Raw genomic sequence first — 20,025 nt, forward strand, 5'->3', positions numbered from 1 at the left:
GTTCGGCTTTGTTAAGGGCAGATCCTGCCTCTTAAACCTGGTTGATTTCTTTGAAACAGTTACCAAGGCCATTGACGAGGGGAAGGTGGTCCACACAGCCTACCTGGACCTTGCAAAAGCCTTCGATACAATACCCCACTAGGGCATTATAGATAAGCTCACCAGCTTAAATATAAACCCCTATGTCACTAGATGGATTGTAAATTGGCTCAAGGACAGAACCCACATGGTTAGAATTGCTGGAGCTATGTCAGACTCCAAACCAGTTACAAGTGGTGTCCCACAAGGCTCAGTCCTGGGACCTCTCTTGTTCGGTATATATTTCTCGGAGGTACAGGCCAACACGGAAGGACTGTGGCTGACCAAGTTGGCAGATGACTGCAAACTGGGCGCCATAATCGACTCTCCAGCCGACACAAGCATCCTCCAAAAGGGCCTCATAGAAACAGACAACTGGTGCCAGAGCCATGGCCTCAAGCTAAATGCCAAAAAGTGTATAGTCATCCCTTTGGCAAAAACAAAGTGCCCACAAATTACCACATAGGTGGTAATCCATTAAGTACAGAAGAAGTAATTAGGGACCTGGGGACCCAAGTTGATAGCAATCTCTCATTTGATAACCACGTGGCCAAAGTGGTTAGAAAAACATTTTATATAGCCCACCTAATCATGAAGGGATTCACATCTAGATCAGGGGAGGTCATCGTGCCTCTTTACTCATCCCTCATCAGGCCCATAATTGAGTACAATGCCCCTTTTGGGATGTACCTTACCAGACACCTGCAGCAACTGGAAAGACCCAAAAGTACCTCACCAAGAGGATCAAAGGGCTCAAACAGATGCCATATACTGCCCGGTTAAAGAAACTCCAGCTCTACTCAGTGGCATACCACCTGTTCAGAGGTGATCTGTGGCTGACGTATAAAGCCATGTCCAACCCAGAATTAATGGACATGCTGCACCTCAGAATATCCAAATCCCATTGAGCTATGCGCTCGAGAGACTTGAACCTCAGCACTGAAATAAATAGGACATGCTGGAGGGACAGATTCATAACCCAGAGGCTCCCTTCACTCTGGAATAAAATCCCAGTCCAGGTTAGGCAGAGTCCCTCATTGACTCTCTTCTAGAGGAATCTTGATGAGTGGATGGGAGATCATAAGTTTACCCCAGGTATCACTTCTGTGTCACTGTTAGACAGAGGCACAGTATACTAACCTCGAAAAAGGGCATAGCAAAATAAATTTAAAATGGGTGGTGAAAGCCAAACACATTCTGGCTAGGCTTATAAATGCCCTAGGGCAGATAGCCTAGTATGAACCTATGAACCTATGAACCTATATATATATATATATATATATCTATATATATATATATATATATATATATATATATATCTATATATATATATATATATTATATATATATATATATATATATATATTAAAATGATACATACACCCCCTCCATATACCTACATAACACATATAATTATTATGCACACACACACACACACACACACACACACACACACACACACACACACACACACACACACACACGCAGCTACAGTTAAATATACATCCCTGTTATATACAGAAATATGTATGTGGATGTCTTTGGTTGTCCGACATACCTTAACAATGGTGAGTAAATCTCCACAATCATGGAGCCATACTGTTTCTCAAAAGATTCAAGCTATAGGTGTAACCATTCAAATTCCACTTACCCACATATGCCTGCGCCTACTCGATGTCACCACATAGACGGACACAGGAGAGCAAGTGCTGTAATGTATAATGTTGTCAATGCATGTATGGACAGGGCAACCTGTCCCTGCCCAAAGGTATGCCTATGTAACTGCAAGCAGCCACATATGGCCATACTTGTAACTGTACACACATAACTAAGATAATTACAGTTATCCCACAGCTAGGATACTTGATGCAGATAACAGTATGATGCAATATCACACTTCAGGCCACAGATGCTGGTCAACACAGGCCTAGTATGTGTAATGCATAAGTACTGTACATGTAATCACACATGCACAGACTTAATGTGTGGCATGCGCGATAAGTACTGTGATCTATAGTGTTTAAGACTAGGTAGGTAGGGGTTCTACCCTCACTCCATTCCACTTGGTGCATGGCTGTGTCAGAGTGTGTGTGTGTGTGTGTGTGTGTGTGTGTGTGTGTGTGTGTGTGTGTGTGTGTGTGTGTGTGTGTGTGTGTGTGTGTCTATATCTCCCTGCAAATGAACAGACATGCCCTCATGGGCTATCCACCTGCAATGGCTAAACACTTCTTGGCCCTGTAACTTGCTGCTAGCTTCCAAACTGCCCTCTTCTACAAGACTTGATGGTGTCAGCCACCTTAAGACTACCAGAAGACAGTGTGATATCAAAGGCAAGCCATGGCACATGCGTTAAGTACCATGATCTATGGTATATAGGACTAGATAGGTAGGTGTTTTAATCTCACTCCAGCCCACTTGGAGCATGTGTATATATACATATGGCATAACATTGGCATCCTTGACATATGCAGGGTTTAGCAGTGTATTTGTAGCGGGTGATGTGGCCACCCTCAAAGGGCTGAACACAACAAGGTCTGTGTATGTCATCAAGCATAATATGTCCTAAAATTATACTACTAGCAGACATGAGGTGTGCTGCATGCACCACGTACTGTGATTTGTAGTATGTACAATTATACAGATAAGTCTGCACACCTACATACAGCCAACCTGCACTATGTGTATGTCTTGGCATGTTCTGTAACACTTATTAGAAGTGGTGCTACTCCCAATGTAGCTATGTATTTCTGTGAGCCTGTTAGAGCATTTTACAACTTGTTATGGGACCATGGGAATTATGGATTGAACACAGACAGTACTTTAGCCTTTGACTGTCACTGGTCATACACTTTAGTAAAACCAATACCAATAGGTTTGGGACATGCATTCCAGACTGGCACTGGTATACTGAATGTGGCAGTCATCACAGCTATCATTGTGTGCAATGGCACCCTTGCCATGGCACTACACAGGCATATTGTACAACTGTAGTACCCACACTGCTACCAAGGTACTTGAATACACATTATAGAGAACATATCCTATGGAGTCCATGTCAGGACCGTACATGTGTAGTCTGTCTCTGAAATGCTTTGGAGGTGATGCATTTGGCTCCATGCAGGGAGTTGTCAGTTCCCACTGTGTACCTCCCATGTATCCATGACAGTACTAACATGTGTCACCTGAGCTACACACCAACAACATCAGTATGGTATGCATAGTACAAGCTGAGGAGAAAGGTATGTGACACAGGCAGTACACCCTACATGAAACCGGCACCCCCATGCATGTCATGCACACATCAGCTGTGACACACATAATGTGCAGGTTACACACTGGGATGCAGACCACAGCAATCATAACTGTTGCCAGGCAACTGTTGGTACTGTACACAGGATATATGTAGATGCGTCATCTCCATCAAAACCCTGGTGGCACTTATGAAAGGTAGCAGACCTCAGAGATTAGGTATGCATGAGTATGTTGAATGTCAACATTGTCCTTGCTAGCCTGTTATACACATATGAACCTATGGAGCCATGCAGTTATAGTGCTGTACCTTGCTGATGACATATGTCCGCTGTGCTGACATGCCATCCTGTGTTGCTTTATTTCCACTGTGTATCCACACATTATCCCAGCAGACTCCTGTAACAGAAACATAACCAGGTCCATGACACACCTGTCATTATGTAACTATGCAGCCAATTCAAAAACATGCAACATAAGGACCACATAAAGTACACACATGTATGTGGCATACATGTGACAAATGCCAGCATACAGTATCTCCCTTTAACAACTATAAGTCCGAAACAGAGTAAAAAAACAAATTGTCTTGGATCGTAAAACCTATTACGCAAAATTACAAAATAATAATAAATCAAACCCTAAAAAGTTCTGGAGCAGCATCTCTAACCTGCTTCATCCTGACAAAAAGACAATCCTTGCCCTGATCCTACTTCTGATCTCTCCTTAGCTATGTAATTTTACAAATTCTTTATTGACTCAATAGCTAAACTCACCACAAACTTCCCTAACAATACTTCAGGCAAATCTCCATCTCCCCCATCAATCCCAACCCATTTTAATTCTAACCCTACTCAGCATCCCCCTTTCTTATTCAAACCTATGCCCACTGCTACCATAAAAAACTTCTACAAAAATTAAAGTCATGCTCAAATGCCCCAGACGAGCTTTCCTCTATTTTCCTTAAACTAGCTGCAGATGGCACAGCTCTGCATATCTCAGTCCTACTAAGCCATTCCATTCAGGAAGCTTATGTTCCTCTGCTCTGGAAAAAAGCCTTCATTATTCCCTTCCACAAGGGAGGCAACAATACAGAAACCTCTAATTTCTGTCCAATAGCCATCCTATCTCCCATCTCTAAAATTCTTGAAAAATGTATCCAGCTACAACTCCTACCTTTTCTACTAGACAATCAACTACTTACCCCAACACAACATGGCTTTAGACCAGGGCATAGCACAACTATAGCCCTCCTTTCCTTCCTTGAAACAATTAACCACACTTGTGACTCCAACAACATTGTATCAACCCTCCTCCTAGATTTATCCAAAGCCTTTGATTCAGTTTCACATAAACTTCTCCTATCCAAGCTATCCTATCTGAATCTCTCCTCAACCTCCATCAATTGGTTTTCCAGCTAGCTTGCTAACTGCCAGCAAGCCATCTAATGGAAAAATTTCACCTCTTCCTTCCTTCATACTATCACAGGTTTCCCACAAGGCTCTATATTAAGCCCATTATTGTTCAACATCTTCATCAATGACTTCCATCACTGCATCCTTAATGCTAAATTGGTCTAATACTCTGATGATTACACAATTATCTGTTCTGCCAAAACCCTTCCTACACTCATGAAATTGACTCAAGAAGCTGTTTCCTGCACTGAGTCTTGGATGCTTAATAATCACCTTGCTTTCAAACCTTCAAAAACTAAGATCATGTTATTTATCCTTTCTAAATCCTCCAAAATCGATAAGAACTCTTTCTCAATAACAAGCCAAAATTCAACCCCACTTGAAATAGTTCCCCACTCTAAACTTCTAGGAGTACTCATTGATGACCAATTAAAAATTGACATCCACCTACAAACTAATATTAGGAAAACTCATCAAAAACTAGGTATGCTTTATGGCCACAATCACTATCTTACCCCTTCAACCAAATATACCCTGTCTACTAACTATCTCCACCCCTCCCTCCAATACAGTGCCCCTCTCCTTACCAGTCTTCAATCCTCCCTAAAGTCCAAACTAGCTTCCTGTTACGACACAATTGCTAAGTTTGCCACCTGATCCAAATACTCCTCCCACTATTGCAAAGCTCTTCACTCCTTGAATTGGTTGGAACTCCCAAACTATCTTTCCTATATACAACTCTGCACGGCCATAAACTCATCTTCCAACCTTCAAATTGCCCTTCACTCTCTTCCACCCTCCAAATACACCAGCCCAGTAGAGTGCTTAGGTCCAGCAACCAGAACCTCCTGGAAGTGCACAAGCCCACACAAACTCCAGGGATACTTGTATTATCTTTCTCATTAGAAAGACTATGGAATTCCCTTCCCCTACACATTCATACCACCCATAATCTTTCCTCCTTTAAAAACCTTCTCCACTGTCACCTCTCTTCCCACTGGGAATGCTCCTGTTCCCATCCCACCTGACACACATTCTCTATTATTTCCCTATCTCCACCCTATGAAACTATACTCCAGCTCATGTTTCCTTTATCAACTACTGTTGTTATTTGTCTATGACCTAAGAATACTCCACAACAATACTCCTCTCAGGTTTTCCTCATCCAATTTGCTGTTTTTCACTATCATAAATGCCTTGTTTTTCACAATCATAAATGTTTAAATTTCAAACTTCTTTATTCTTTATTGTGGCATCATTTTAGAATTGTCTTAGTGTTGCTCTTTATTATAAACTGTATATTGACTTTCTGTTGATTTACAGTGTGCAACTGCATTTGAATATACTGTGATTTTTTTTGACAATTGTATTTGGATCTTTTGTACCCAGGCCTCCATTGAAAATGGGCTCATTCTAGGCCCAATGGACTTTCCCCGTAAACAAACTGCAAATAAATAAATAAGTGGCATGGTGAACCAACACTGCATTGCACAAGTACATGTTAAGTAATATAGTCACCCTGTGCATCAGACACATAGATTCATTTCCCTGTATCAATGTCAATGATGGCAGGAATGTGGCACAGATATCTTCACTTGCACAGGGTGTTGTGCAGGGATTCTGGAGGCCTAGGATGGCCCAAACAGTAGACAGCCTGTATGTGAGTCAGGGGGTAGCATGTAAGAGGTGCTGTGTGTTTCTGTAGGTGACCTGCATTTGACAGTGGTGTGTGAGTGTGTGCATGTGCTCAGTCAAGCTCAGTGCTAGCCCTAAACGTGTGTATGTTGGACAGCTGTAGACCATACATGGTAGAGTTGACAGCTCACCATCTCTGGCTCCAACCACTGGAACTGGCTCTACCAGGAGTTGCACTGGCACCTCCATCCCCAAGGTTAGAAGTGGTTCTAGTACCTGACAGTGACTGCTGTCTGCTGGAACCTTGTCCCCCATGGGACCACGCAGAACTATGAGACCATGGTCTGTCATGTCATGGTATGGAGAGCACACTCCCCTCTCTAGCATTGGATGCACTGCCACTACAGGACCCTGACTGTGCATGGCCATATGGACTCTCAGCAGGTGATGTTGCTGACCTACATCCACTGGTCCAACGCTCAACTCCAACCACATGCTCAAGCACAGACAATGTGCGGTCCAGGATAGACACTGTCTCGGCCCACCGTCTGTCCATTGCATCAGTCAACTGATCCAGGGTGTCCTCAATGCAGTGAAGGCTGTCACAGATGTTAAACTGTGTGGAATCAATAAACCTAAGCATATGCCTGATGTTCCATTCAGGACATGCCTGTGCCTCTATGATGGCCTGAAATATGTGCCAGGTGACCCATGATGTCACACCTGCAACAGGTGGTGGATGAACAGCAGGCTGCCTACATGTACCACTGTCAATCTGCCTGTGTGGGACCTCACCATCTCTTTGACTATGGCCAGTGTCTACACTCACAGGATCCATAGTTACTACACTTTCCTGTTCAATGTCTCCACCCTCTGATTGTCCAATATCTATGGCATCTGGGGATGGGGTATGTCTGGGCATACAAACTGGGTGCAGTGACAATGGGGGCAGACGAGTGATGTCTACCTCTGGGACAGATTCTGCCCCTGACACCACTACCTTCATACACTGTGGCCACCATCATCATCAGTGTCTGAGGAGACACTGACATTAGGTTGTGTAGGGGACAGACTCCAATCCCCCATGGTCACCTGCAATAAGAATGAAAAAAAATCAGTACATTAATACCTGCACTATTGTGTATGAAAAGCATCCAAGACTCATAACAATGAAGACCCACAACTGGATTAGCAGTCAAACAACTTCCTTCTCCGCCTTCATCCACAAAGCTCTACCTTGGAACACAATTCAAATTCAACTCAGTATCTTTATACCCATCACTTGAAGTAAATCAGGTCTCACATTACCAGCAATATTTACCTTTTACTTATTCAGTATGACACTATAATTGAAAAAAACAGCACATAAAACACAGTACAACTCTCTTCACAATTAAATGGAAATACACATTTTACTCCCTAATGTATATACCTTCAACCTGTTGCATTTTAAAAGGCATTTTAGATGCATTGCCTCATTTAAACCAGGAGCCATATCTGCTCTTACCTGTAACTGCTAAAGAGTATCTGTTTGCCAAACTGCACTCCTGTGACTACCCCCTCTCAAAACCTAAGTACCTTTTCCAGACTGGCATATAAATACATCCCACACTGTCTACACACATAATTAGTGTACATGGGGCATTATTCTGGCCCTTAACTGTACTAGACTATCACAAAAAAGTGTCATACTTACCAGGGGCAGGACTACATCCTTGGGCAATACCTGATGGACCTGCAAAAAGTTGAAGGTGGAGTAATGTCAGTACCACTGCATGTTGCAGCACAAGGTAATATATCTCACATTTATAGTAGCTACTGTGTTAATTGTTGCATTGGTACTAATGTGCATATGAGTGTATACCTGACCCCCCCCCCCAAATGAACAAAGACCTGACTTCCACATAAATGTATCTACAGCATGACACACTGACTGCTACAGTTTTACAGTGCTGATCACAGTAAGCTTACTTGCATGCTTCCCAGCTGTGGAAACTGTGTCACGATCTATGGTGTGATGGATGCCTTGGGAGCTGTCGCTTTTGCCTAGGTATGCCAGAAATTCCAGTTGTTCTGCTGCATCCCTTAATCAGTGACAGCACAATCCCTGGCTATATCCACTGCTTATCGATGTGCGGCATTAATCATACTGATTGCCCGGTGTCATTCCTGCTCATATGTTCTGCCCTGCTGGCCCATGGCATTAACATCACAGACAAGGTCTGACCACAATGCAGCCTGCTGTTCCCTATTATGTCTCCCCCTGGATAAAAGGATGTCATGACACTGCCTTTGTTATTGCAAGATTATCTCATTCTCTGTACCCAAGAAGGGTGGGTGTCATCTGTGGTACATTATTTCTGAAAGACAACACAAGGGGAACACATTACGGGATCAGATATGTGGATGTCCACTACATGCAGACACAGCAAGGGCAAAATGGCTGGCACTATCTACTGCTTGCCCACACATGGCATAACCCACAGTGTGACAATGTACTATGTGTGTGGATACAACTGAGGTATTCCCTGTGTGCCATGACAGCTTCTGCTGTATAATCATACAGCCAATACTCCAGTCCACTGTGGTGTGTCCCCTAAGGCCAACCACAAAATAATATGTCATAGTAGCAGTGCCAAACAAATAGCAGTGTTCTATGACAACCACTATATAGGGACAGTCTGACAACACCAGTGTGCCACACTGAAAAGACAATGCCACGCTAATGTATTATACTTCTCCTGTAGGCGTAAGTCAGTAGGGTATCATTGACATGTCATTACCATAAGTCTATGACTGGTTTACTGCTGTAATCCCTATTCCCCATACCTCTGTCCTCCCATCTGAATCTTGTTATACACAGAAAACAGTTACATACTTGCTAGAGTGCAGTGCTCTTCTCTTGAAATTTGTGTCTGGTAAAATTTCACAAATGCCTGCTCTGTGTGAGTAAGGTCTCATACAGAATGGTTTCCCATAGCCAGCTGCCTGCCTTTTAAACATGCTCCCTATCAGCAGGTGATTACCGCTAAACCAATCTGTGGTTCTGAAATGCTAATTTCAGCCAAAGCAGCTGAATTGCACTATCATTAGCCAATGATATGCAACCACTGTGCAATATATAAGGCCTTCATGTAGATCTGGGCCTCTTTCTTAGTTGTTGAGATGGACACTACTGGAGTGAGGAGACTACATCTTCACAGAGGGTAGGTCTGTAGCAGAAACCTTTACATAGAGCTGTGTATACCACAGGCTGCAGTTGCTGCTGCAGGTAGTAGACCTAGGCAGAGAGTGTGAGCACTTTGGAGGACAACAAGCTGTAGATGTATCTGTGTCAGCTGTATCTGCCCTGTCGTAGAGGAAGTGCCAGGGTGAGGGTACTCTTTAGACTCCAATTAAGGCATGCTTTTAATGTACAGATGTTGGGCAACTGTGTCAATAACAGAGTATAGGCAACATATAGTACTGCTAAATGAATAGGTGAAGTGTGTCCCTACCTGCAGGCATTTGACTTCATGCACTGAAAAGAAGTTACTTAATTTGCAATGCTTTGTGTGGATAAAGAGTGTATTAGTGATCCATTATTTGCTGTCTTCGCAATAATGGAACTGAAATGCAGCACAACATTGGATTTGAACCAAGAACTGTGTGTGGCAAAAATGTACTGTATGCAAGTCATTTAACAGACTGAGCAGGTGTATTTGCAAAATATATGTGCACACATACAGGTCGTGACAAACATTTTCTACATCCATCAGTATGTGCATGGGTTTATATATATGTATTTCTCCACCAGAGTCCCAGTTGAATATGTATTTTGCCATGAATGCCTTAGCAGGTGACATTCTACATGTTGCTAATAAAAGGGCACATTTACCTCTTATCCCAGGCATCATTTACATTATCATGTGTTTGGCTGTCTAATGGTGTACTATTGCACCAGAATCCAAGGTACATTCCCATTTTTTCCATTAGGGTTTATTCCAGTGCAGCATGCAGCTCCGCTAAAACACACCTAATGACTGTATTTGGCAATTACTATGTCTTGTTTAAACCATCTGTTTTAATTAAGAGTTGCATGGCATGGCAGGTTAATGCAGTGTGCTACAGGTGTGATCAGCTTGGGTTTGGAACATGGTAGAGGTGTTTATTTTGCACATGTGATGTGACTTACAATGTTAAAAACACATATACTCATTATAGCTCTATTTAAGTGAGCTAAGAGAAGCTGCATGATGCAGAGCACTGCGCAGCTCTGTGCTAAAAAATATAAAGAAAAAAAGGGGGAGATAGGAAAGTGGTGAAAAGGGGGCAAGCATGGGTAAAAACATATTGAAAGGCAGGGAGGGATATGCAGGAAGGGTATATGAAAAAAACATAGCTATCCATTTCTTGTAAATCAGCAACTGTGTTCTTTGACAGAATTTGTACATGAATTTGGATTCTCAAACCCAGAGAGAGGGGTGAGGAGAACATAACTGTGTTGTCAAGCCAATTAGACTAAATTATGTGTGTCCAGTGGACATGTGTGCGAAATGGAGAGCTATGTATGGGACGATATTTTTCTTTCAGACAGGTGCCCATTTTTTTTTTTAAGGTGAGAGTGGAATGTTGGGGAAGGGACACAGGTACATGTGGGGGGAGTAGGTTGGGTAGGTGAGGATGCATTTGTAAACAGACAAGACAGCAGACAGGGGAAGTATGTGACACATGAGGGGGGTGAACACTTTGACATAGAGGGTGCTGTGGAATCTGAGTCCCATGTGCCTTGAAGCAGCAGCACCCTCTTCCCCACCCATAGGACCATCAGCACTGCTCCTTTACTGCCTGACGGTCTCTGTGCTGGAGGCTGGGCACCAAGGTGACATTGCCCCACCAGATCAGCCAGCATGCCCTCAGTCCATCCAGGTGTTGGTCATAGCCACAGTTGACTATCCTGCACACCAGGACTGGTAAGTCATCATGGGTGACCACTCTTCCTCTGCCATTGCTCCCAGAGAGGAACTGGGCTCAGTCCACTGGGGTGGTACTACGCAATGCCACAGGTAGTGCCGGGGCCGCAGAAGGAGCACCACCGGTCTGGGTCCCAGACGTGCTGGGACCTTGTGCCATTGCCAGTTGATGCAAGGTAGGGGGATCAGCCAGAACCGGCCTACCTTAATGTGCTGTGGTACATGAGGTAAAGCAATATGTTACAGTTAGTAACAACCAGACCACTGTTAGTATTAACAGAATGGAACATCATATTTATTAAACCAAATACATATTAATATATATTATGTGCAACACACCATAATGTAACACAACAGTCAGTATGTTAACAGCATGCCAGTGTGAAGTAAACCAGCCAACAAAACAGCTAGTTTAACAAAATATGTTAATATTTAATTATAATAAAACATAACAATAATCAACCACATTTTCCAAAATATAGTTAAAATATGCTAATATAATACAACATAACAATTATCAACCACATTTTCCAAAATATAACTAAACAAAATATGTTAATATTAAATCATAATAATACATTACAAAAATGAATAAACTAAGATAAGGGGTGGGGAGAGAGAGAAAAATGTTCCATTAGTGACATTGCAGATGATATCCCTGACAACACTGGTCATATATACTTCTACAGGTGTGTACTGACAGTTGTGATTACAGTGACTACAATTCTGCTATAGCTGTTGTAGCACATACATACCTCTCAAGCTGATAGCATGAGACAGTAAGGGCCAAGCAGTAACAAATGCAGGTAAAGACCTACTCAGAATGGTTTCACATAATGTGGACATATAACTACATGAGTGTTCTGTGAACAGATTTGGTAATACTTTTGAAACAACAACATAGGTCAGCCAGTAAATTCGAAAAATTTAATAAAAAACAGTTCACAAATCCAACTGAATGCAGAAATTCCATACGTCTAGCACCTCGGCTATACAAAGCCTTTTCAGAGTATATTCTAAAATACAAAAATCTACTAATTTTATAACATAAATTCAACTCCTAACAATCAATTATTCAATTACCATAATTAAAATTTTAAAGTCACATTACAAAAAACATTTCCAATTACAATGCATGTTCAAACCATTTGGATTCAGTGTGTTGTATTTCAAAATAAAAACAGTTTCTTTCTTTTTTAAATTATACTTAACTCCCTCAGGAGTTAAAATGTTATTTTTATTCTGCTCTAGCACTGTGGCTTTCTACCCCATAGGATCCCCATTGTGACACTTAAAAAAATGTTCTGCTATCAGGCTAGATTCTTTGTATTTTCTTATGTCCCTAATATGCTCTTTGAGTATCGTCCCAAAACTTATTTTACTCTCACCGATGTAGAACAGCCCACATGGGCACCTTAGCCCATATATAATTTTCTCACTTCTACATGGGTAACTACCCTGTACAAAAAAATCTTATTATTTACAGTTGTAAATGTTTTAACCACATATGAACAAACTGCACATTCCCTACATGGGAATATTTCTTTTATTGATGTAATGCTATCATTCCTAGTTATGGGGGTATTAAAGACCCCATGCACCAACATATCCTAAATACTCCGCCCTTTCTTATAAGAAAATTTTAACTTTACATCCTTAAACAGCATTTCCTTTCTCTTCAAGATATCCCAACAATATTTTACTATGCTTTCCAATTTCTCTGAAAATGGAGTATATCTAAAAACAAAATACATTTCCCCTTCTTCTTCATTTTTCCTAGATCTTAAATACTTATTACATATTCTAAGATTTTTTTGTTCCTTATTTAAAATTTTTCTCATTCCCTCACACACTTGTTGCTTCTGATAACCCCTATTCAAAAACATATGGGCTACCTTATTTATTTCTTTAATGTTTTCTTGCTGATTACTACTCAGCCTCTTAATCCTCAGAAATTCACCATAAGGTACAGAGGCAATAGTATGGGGGGATGACAACTGGAACCTAATAACATATTTTCCTGTTGCTCAAACTTCCTGAATATCTTAGTAGTTATCCACATCTTTTCTTTCCATTCTATGGTGAGAGCCAAGAAAATTAACCCTTTTCCCTCTTTGCATCCCATCAAACCTAAGACCAAATCTATTATTTTCTATCTCTTCTTAAAAATTATATACTTCTTCCATACTTCCTTGACACACAAAAAACAAATCATCTATAAATATGTAGTATTTTATTACATTCTTCAGATAAAAAGGATTTATATACATATATGTATTTTCAAAAAAACTATAAAAAGGTTTGCATACATGGGGGTAAACGATGCCTCCATAGCTGTACCTTGCAGTTGTTTGTACAACTTCCCATCATATTCAAAAATATTATTTTCTAAACAGAATAAAGTTAACTCCTTAATATATTCTGCCCTCGGACTATTGCCCACAACATACTCCAAGGCCTCCATTCCAAATATATGCTTGATGTTAGTGTATAAGCTAACTACATCTAATTTGCCATTGTATAGAATTCAATCTCTCCACAAAATCATATGAATCTTTTATAAATGATTCTAACTTCATGACTTCCTTCATAAACAAGCCATGTGAAAAAAGCCCATATTGTAGGTAAAATACCCACAAGCAGAAACAATGGTTCTTCCTCAGAGATCCATTAGATCATTATGCACTTTAGGTGTACAAAAAATGTTGCAACTCTACAATTTTTATTACTAAATTTTCTTTGCTTATCTTCTAATGAAAAATATCTTAATCTAACCCCTTTATTTATCACTTCATCATAATCACATAAAACTTTATAATAATCATTCATCACAATTTCTTTATAAACTTTTTCATCTCTTAAATGTTGATTACACATTTTCATATATTGTTCAAAATGCATTACAACAAGTTTTCCCCCTTTGTCTGCTGGTTTAAATACAAGTTCATGATTATTGCTTAACTGCATCAGACAGCGCCACACTTCCTTACTCATATTGTACTCTCCTTAATTTTTTACTAACATATAAAATTCTTTCTCTACCACACTATTTAATAAGAAAGAAAACTGCTGTATTCTCTCATTCTTAAAAGGGGGAATAAAAGTACTTTTCATTTTTACACAACTAGTATCAAAAGTGCAAAACGCATTAAACATTTCAACTTTTGAGTAACAAGAATAAAAATTGTCATTACTAGAATCCATTTCATCATCTTCATTTTCCACATTCAATAATATTTTTACTTTGCCATGTTTAAAAAAATCTAAAATATGCATTTTTCCAACTAATTTAATAATACCCCCCTTTATTTCATGCAACCTAGGCAAAGTAGTTGGAACAAATTTCAAACTTTTGCACAAAACTGATATTTCAATATCAGACAAAACTCTTTTTGACAAATTCATAATATAATCTGCATTACTAACCACACAATTATTACTTTTATGTCCATTTACTACTTTTGTTTGAGCGTGGGATGTTTCCTTGTTCTCTTGTATAGTCCTGCCCATGCCATATTCTTTTCTTACCCCGGAACTGTTTATCCTGTTTATTTAGAAAAGTTATCTTGAAATTCTCCATATTATTGGGTCTTGGCAAGCTTGGATAATCGTTGTTTTCTCCATATTCTTTTTCCGTAGACAATGCTGCACTTTCTGAATGGAAACATTGACCTGAAACTCACACTTCCTGTTCTTCATGAAAAATAACTTGCTGACATGCAGATTTCTGATTTGATGAGACTATGAATGCCTTCTTTCTCTCATAGTCTCTCAAGTCTCTATTTAATCTGGATTTTTTTATGAGTCACCAGTTTCTTTTCATGTGCAGAAAGTTTTTCATTAAGTTCATGAAAAAAAGCAGCTAGCGTTCCACTGTTCATTTCCTTAACAATATCCATGGACTCTTTTTTTGTTTTTTCTTTCATCTTACCCCTTTTAAGCGAGCCTCTTAAAATTAAAATGTTAATCCATTCCACGCTGCAGAGATGTGCTGCTGCTATCCAACGCTCATAAAACACTTTTTCTTCCTCCTGAGTTAAATCAAATGGGGTACATGGACTTTTCATTGCACGCAAGCCATGAGGCATTATATTCATTCCCTTGTATCTCTGCAAGCTTTGTAAATTCAAGAAAACAGCTGTTTCCTTGAATATAAGTTTATCAAGCTGATTATACAGAGCCTGAACATCCGGTACTGCAGATAACTCCGATATTTTCCAAAGGAGGCAAATAGATTCACATACTTAATATTTTGCCCTCTTCCCATCTGTTATAAACATTCTGATTAGGATTACCATTACATGATACTGCATTGCTCGACCCCATCAATGCACCTGCTCCCTTCATCTCTCTTTGCTGAACAAGGAAATTGTCTATAGTTTTCTAGGTCAAATCCATACACCCGTTTCTTGAAATAAATGAGGAAAAGTAGCAAATGAATCACTGGCCATTCGAATATGTAGACCACACCAAAAGCAGCAACTTTTGAAACATCACCAAAGGTCAGCCAGTAAATTCAAACAATTTAATAAAAAGCAGTTCAGAATTCCAACTGAATGCAGAAAATTCACACCTCTAGCACCTCGGCTATACAAAGCCTTTTCAGAGTATATTCTAGAATACAAAAATCTACTAATTTTATAGCATAAACTCAACTCCTAACAATCAATTATTCAATTACCATAATTAAAATTTTAAAGACACATTACAAAAAACATTTCCAATTTTAATGCATGTTCAAACCATTTGGATTCAGTGTGTTGTTTTTCAAAATAAAAACAGTTTCTTTCTTTCTTAAATTATTCTTAACTCTCTCAGGAGTTAAAAAGTTATTTTTATACTGCTCTAGCACTTTGGCTTCCTACCCCGTAGGATCCCCATTGTGACACTTAAAAAAATGTTCTGCTATCAGGCTAGATTGTTTGTATTTTCTTATGTCCCTAATATGCTTTTTGAGCCTCGTCCAGAAACTTCTTTTACTCTCACCGATGTAGAACAGCCCACATGGGCACCTTAGCCCATATATAATTTCCTCACTTCTACACGGGAAACTACCCTGTACAAAAAAATTCTTCTTATTTATAGTTGTAAATGTTTTAACCACATATGAACAAATTGCACATTCCCTACATGGGAATGTTTTTTTTATTGATGTAATACTATCATTCCACGTTATGGGTCTATTAAAGACCCCATGCACCAACATATCCTTAATACTTCACCCTTTCTTATAAGAAAAGTTTAACTTTACATCCTTAAACAGCATTTCCTTTCTCTTCATGATATCACAACAATATTTTACTATGCTTTCCAATTTCTCTGAAAATGGAGTATATCTAAAAACAAAATACATTTCCCCTTCTTCTTCATTTTTCCTAGATCTTACATACTTATTACATATTCTAAGATTTTTTTGTTCCTTATTTAAAATTTTTCTCATTCCCTCACACACTTGTTGCTTCTGATAACCCCTATTCAAAAACATATGGGCTACCTTATTTATTTCTTTAATGTTTTCTTGCTGATTACTACTCAGCCTCTTAATCCTCAGAAATTCACCATGAGGTATAGAGGCAATAGTATGGGGGGATGACAACTGGAACCTAATAACATATTTTCCTGTTGCTCAAACTTCCTGAATATCTTAGTAGTTATCCGCATCTTTTCTTTCCATTCTATGGTGAGATCCAAGAAAATTAACCCTTTTCCCTCTTTGCATCCCATCAAACCTAAGACCAAATCTATTATTTTCTATCTCTTCTTAAAAATTATATACTTCTTCCATACTTCCTTGACACACACAAAACAAATCATCTATAAATATGTCGTATTTTATTACATTCTTCCTATAAAAAGGATTTCTATACATATATGTATTTTCAAAAAAACTATAAAAAGGTTTGCAGACATGGGGGTAAAAGATGCCTCCATAGCTGTACCTTGCAGTTGTTTGTACAACTTCCCATCATGTTCAAGAATATTATTTTCTAAACAGAATAAAGTTAACTCCTTAATATAATCTGCCCTCGGACTACTGCCCACAAAATACTCCAAGTCCTCCATTCCAAATACATGCTTGATGTTAGTGTATAAGCTAACTAAATCTAATTTGCCATTGTATAGAATTCAATCTCTCCACAAAATCATAGGAATCTTTTATAAATGATTCTAACTTCATGACTTCCTTCATAAACAAGCCATATGAAAAAAGCCCATATTGCAGGTAAAATACCCACAAGCAGAAACAATGGGTCTTCCTGGGAGATCCATTAGATCTTTATGCACTTTAGGTATACAAAAAATGTTGCCACTCTACAATTTTTATTACTAAATTTTCTTTGCTTATCTTCTAATGAAAAATATCTTAATCTAACCCCTTTATTTTTCAGTTCATCATAATCACATAAAACTTTATAATAATCATTCATCACAATTTCTTTATAAACTTTTTCATCTCTTAAATGTTGATTACACATTTTCATATATTGTTCAAAAGGCATTACAACAAGTTTTCCCCCTTTGTCTGCTGGTTTAAATACAAGTTCACGATTATTACTTAACTGCTTCAAACAGCACCACTCTTCCTTACGCATATTGTACTCTCTTTAATTTTTTACAAACATATAAAATTCTTTCTCTACCACACTATTTAGTAAAAAAGAAAACTGCTGTATTCTCTCATTCTTAAAAGGAGGAATAAAAATACTTTTTATTTTTCACAACTTGTATCAAAAGTGCAAAACGCATTAAACATTTCAACTTTTGAGTCAAACGAATGAAAATTGTCATTACTATAACCCATTTCATCATCATCATATTTCACATTCAATAACATTTTTACTTTGTCGTGTTTAAAAAATGTAAAATATGCATTTTTCCTAACTAATTTAAAAATATCCCCCTTTATTTCATGCAACCTTGGCAAAGTAGTTAGAATAAATTTAAAACTTTTGCAAAAAACTGATATTTCAATATCAGACAACACTCTTTTTGACAAATTACTAATGTAATCTGCATTACTAACCACACAATTATTACTTTTATGTCCATTTTCTTCTTTTGTTTGAGCGTGGGACGTTTCCTTGTACTCTTGTATAGTCCTGCCCAAGCCATATTCTTTTCCTACCCCGGAACTGTTTATCCTGTTTATTTAGAAAAGTTCTCTTGAAATTCTCCATATTATTGGGTCTCGGTAAGCTTGGATAATCGTTGTCTTTTCCATATTTTCCTTCCATAGACGATGCTGCACTTCATGAATGGAAACATTGACCTGAAACTCCCACTTCCTGTTCTTCATGAAACTTAACTCACTGAAGTGCTTGTTTCTGATTTGATGAGACTATGAATGTCTTCTTTCTCTCATAGTCTCTCAAGTCCCATTTAATTTGTATTTTTTATGAGTCACCAGTTTCTTTTCATATGCAGAAAGTTTTTCTTTAAGTTCACGAAAAAAAACATCTAGCACTTCACTGTTTGTTTCCTTAACAATATCCATATACACTTTTTTTGTTTCTTCTTTCAGCTTACCACTTTTAAGTGAGTCTCTTTCAATTAAAATGTTAATCCATTCCATATGGCAGTCATGTGCTGCTGCAATCCAATGCTCATAAAACACTTTTTCTTCCTCTTGAGTTAAATAAAATGGGGTAGAAGGACTTTTCATTGCACGCGAGCCATGAGGCATTATATCCTGCTCCTTGTATTTCTGCAAGCTCTGTAAATTCAGGAAAATAGCTGATTCCTTGAATATCAGTTTGTCAAGCTGTTCATACAGAGCCTAAACCTCTGGTACTGCAGATGACTCCACTCTTTACCAAATGATGCCCCCATAGCTGAACCCTTCACTTGCATTTACAACTTCCCATCATATTCAAAAATATTATTTTCTAAACAGAATAAAGTTAATTCCTTAATATATTCTGTCCTTGGACTACTGCGCAGGAAAAGCAAGGCCTTTTTTCCAAATCTATGCTTGATGTTGGTGTACAAGCTAACTACATCTAAAACTATAAAATGCTTTCCATTTTGCCATTGTATAGAATTCAATCTGTCCACAAAATCATAGGAATCTTTTATAAATGATTCTAACTTCATTGATTCCTTCAAAAACACGCCATGTAGAAAACAGCCCATGTTGTAGGTAAAATATCGACAGTGATTACAATTCTCCTATAGCTGTTGTAGCACATGCATACCTCTTAAGCTGATAGCATGAGACAATAAGGGCCAAACACTAACAGATGCAGGTATAGACCTACTCAGAATGGTTTCACATAATGTGGACTTATATAACAACCTGAGTGTTCTATAAACAGATTTGGTAATACATTGATTTCCAGGTAATAATTTATCTGGTAAACATGCGACAGATAGATTAGTCAGTTGTAATTACATTACGAGAAATTGTGACACTTGAGAAGCATGTTTCTCTACAGTAATTAAATTAGGCAGCTGTCATGGCCTAGTTGTCAGGCTTGGGAGTAGAACCCACTAGATATGATTGCAGGGGACATCTGCAAATAACTTAATAATTGACTGCCGTAGCATAGTACAGACAAGCAAGAGATACATCCATACTGGGATTACACAGTTTTATTTCTGAATCAATAACGCTGATGCACACATTCTTACTACTGAGTGCGACATTCTGTGAGATCTAAACACAATATCTGCACAAAAAATGTGGTATCTCACCC

Source organism: Protopterus annectens, chromosome 8.part1, assembly GCF_019279795.1.
Source record: "Protopterus annectens isolate FY-2018-M chromosome 8.part1, PAN1.0, whole genome shotgun sequence".
In the NCBI taxonomy this organism is placed as follows: Eukaryota; Metazoa; Chordata; order Ceratodontiformes; family Protopteridae; genus Protopterus; species Protopterus annectens.